Source organism: Salmo salar, unplaced genomic scaffold (genome assembly GCF_905237065.1).
Source record: "Salmo salar unplaced genomic scaffold, Ssal_v3.1, whole genome shotgun sequence".
Lineage (NCBI taxonomy): Eukaryota > Metazoa > Chordata > Actinopteri > Salmoniformes > Salmonidae > Salmo > Salmo salar.
In genome coordinates this window covers 17501-20473 of record NW_025548505.1, presented here as the reverse complement: position 1 = coordinate 20473, position 2973 = coordinate 17501, and the positions used below count along the sequence as shown (strand labels likewise).

The 2973-nt window shown below is 45.4% G+C and overlaps 1 long non-coding RNA gene across 1 annotated transcript in view; it reads left to right on the top strand.

The window, feature by feature from the left end:
- Positions 1 to 314: 314 nt before the first annotated feature.
- LOC123733103 (uncharacterized) overlaps positions 315 to 2973 on the top strand; it is a 4385-nt gene continuing 1726 nt past the window's right edge. The window contains exons 1-2 of the long non-coding RNA XR_006763599.1: positions 315 to 410; positions 847 to 1038. This is a non-coding gene — a long non-coding RNA (uncharacterized lncRNA). The remainder of the gene's footprint in view (positions 411 to 846; positions 1039 to 2973) is intronic.

Genomic DNA, 2973 nt, shown 5'->3' with positions numbered 1-2973 from the left:
TCTCTCCCCTTCCCCTCTCTCTCTCCCCCTTCCCCCTTTCTCTGTCTCTCTCCATCTCTCCCCCTTCCCTCTCCTCTCTCTCTCCCCCTTCCCCCTCTCTCTGTCTCTCTCCCTCTCTCCCCCTTCTCTCTTTTTCTCTCTCTCTCTCTCTCCCCCCTTCCCCCTCTCTCTCTCTCTTTCTCCACCTCCCCTCTCTCTCTCTCCTTCTCTCTCTTTCTCTCTCTCCTCCCTCTCCCTCTCTCTTTCTCTCCCCTTCCCCTTCCCCTCTCTCTCTCTTTCTCTCCCCTTCCCCTCTCTCTCCTGTCTCCCCCCCTCTCTCTCTCTATCTTTCTCTAAAGGGGAGTCAAGCTGAGGACACCGGTCTCTATGACAACCTGCTAGCTCAGGATATGTCATAGGAACTTGATTAGGTAGATTACATTAGTGTGGTGTTGTGTGTGTGTGTGTGTCTGTGAGTGTGTGTGTCTGTGAGTGTGTTGTGTTTGTGTGTGTGTGTGTGTGTGTGCGTGTGTGTGTGTGTGTGTCTCCAGGGAACATAATGTACCTGCTGCTATAGAACAGGGAAGCTGTATTTGATTTAAAGCAGCTTTTAGTAACAGCGAATCTAGTTATTATATGGACGCTGTAATAATATACATACTGTCCTCGTTGACGGTGGTTCAGCCGTTTCATTGACCTACTCATGTCCATGTGTCGCCATAATGTCGCGTCTGTCCGCCGTAGACGTAGCAGAATGGTGGAACCGATAAAAACGTCTTATTTCATACCGATATAATACACACCGGGATGACGCAAGTCAGGTGATATCCCGTTAAAAGAGGGTGTGTGTGTGTACGGTGTTTTGAGGTCGAGTGACAGACAGCAGCGACGTTTTCTCCGCCTGAAGCAGCACCGGGGAGCCGTGAGCAAAGCAGCGGGGAGCTCCCATCTGATGGAAAACGGCGGGTTTTAACGGCCAGCAGCACCGAGAGCATCGACCCGGGAGGCACGGTTCCGTTATCCTAGGAATTAGAGGCTCAGACGGCACCGGAAGGAAAGGTGAGGAGGGATGGAGGACCTGTTGTTTGTTCGGTGTGTTTGAGAATAAACGGGTGGAAAGGATACAACGGAATACCGTATCGGTTCGTTTCTCTTTAAATAACGAACAGAATAAAAACGAGATGGAAAATACTGCTGCTTCTAAAATGAATATTATTCATTTTTTTTATATAGCCTATATTTATTGTAATTAAATTGGAGTCTAGACAATGTTGGCTTTTCCTCCCCCGTGTATTTCGTCGTAACGTCATCAGACGGACTCAAGGCGAGGCGACATAAAATGCAATATCTGCAAACACAAGGATTAGGATAATTATTTTTATATATCTTTAAAATATGCCGATATAAAAAGACTATTAGTTGATTTAATCTGTCAGACAATATGTTTTTGATGTTGTTGTTTTTGCTACAGAATAATCTGTTCCACTTTACTCTTCACTTTCACATGGCATTTATTTAAAGGAATATGTCGGTTTTCCTTGACCAATGTGCCGTTGTTGAATGTTTAACGCTGAACGAGTCTGTTTTGGTTTAACGTTTCAGTCACTTTATGTCGCTTCCTTTTATTCTGTTTCTGATTGAAGAGTCTGTGAGCGCCGCCTAGTGGTTGGAACTGGAATCACACACAAACTGTTTTCTGGTGGTCAGCTGTCTGTCTGTCTGTCTGTCTGTCTGCCTGCCTGCCTGCCTGCCTGCCTGCCTGTCTGTCTGTATAACGTGTTGTGTGAGGTCTAGTGTAAAGCATACAGAGGGCTTGTCCAGTCCTTCAGCACTCAGCACACACCACTGTTATAGTCTGTTGTAGGGAGATGAACTGTGCTGACAGAAAAGACTAGAGGCTGCAGGGCTACGTGGTGGTGGGGTTGGATACAGATGTGTGTGTTTAGTATTTACAGAGAGAGAGACAGAGACAGAGACACAGAGAGAGGAGAGTGTGTTTGTGTCAGTTTCCTGTCCTCCTATGTTTTGACAAGCAAAAAGAGAAATGAACCTGGAGGTCTATCATGTTGTTCTGTTGTCTCCTCCTGGAGGTCTATGATGTTGTTCTGTTATCTCCTGGAGGTCTATGATGTTGTTCTGTTGTCTCCTGGAGGTCTATCATGTTGTTCTGTTATCTCCTGGAGGTCTATCATGTTGTTCTGTTATCTCCTGGAGGTCTATCATGTGGTCCTGTTATCTCCTCCTGGAGGTCTATCATGTTGTTCTGTTATCTCCTCCTGGAGGTCTATCATGTTGTCCTGTTATCTCCTCCTGGAGGTCTATCATGTTGTTCTGTTATCTCCTCCTGGAGGTCTATCATGTTGTTCTGTTATCTCCTCCTGGAGGTCTATCATGTTGTTCTGTTATCTCCTCCTGGAGGTCTATGATGTTGTTCTGTTATCTCCTGGAGGTCTATCATGTTGTTCTGTTATCTCCTGGAGGTCTATAATGTTGTTCTGTTATCTCCTCCTGGAGGTCTATCATGTTGTTCTGTTATCTCCTGGAGGTCTATCATGTTGTTCTGTTATCTCCTGGAGGTCTATAATGTTGTTCTGTTATCTCCTCCTGGAGGTCTATCATGTTGTTCTGTTATCTCCTGGAGGTCTATCATGTTGTCCTGTTATCTCCTGGAGGTCTATCATGTTGTCCTGTTATCTCCTGGAGGTCTATCATGTTGTTCTGTTATCTCCTGGAGGTCTATGATGTTGTTCTGTTATCTCCTGGAGGTCTATCATGTTGTCCTGTTATCTCCTGGAGGTCTATCATGTTGTTCTGTTATCTCCTGGAGGTCTATCATGTTGTTCTGTTATCTCCTGGAGGTCTATCATGTTGTTCTGTTATCTCCTGGAGGTCTATCATGTTGTTCTGTTATCTCCTGGATGTCTATCATGTTGTTCTGTTATCTCCTGGAGGTCTATCATGTTGTTCTGTTATCTCCTGGAGGTCTATCATGTT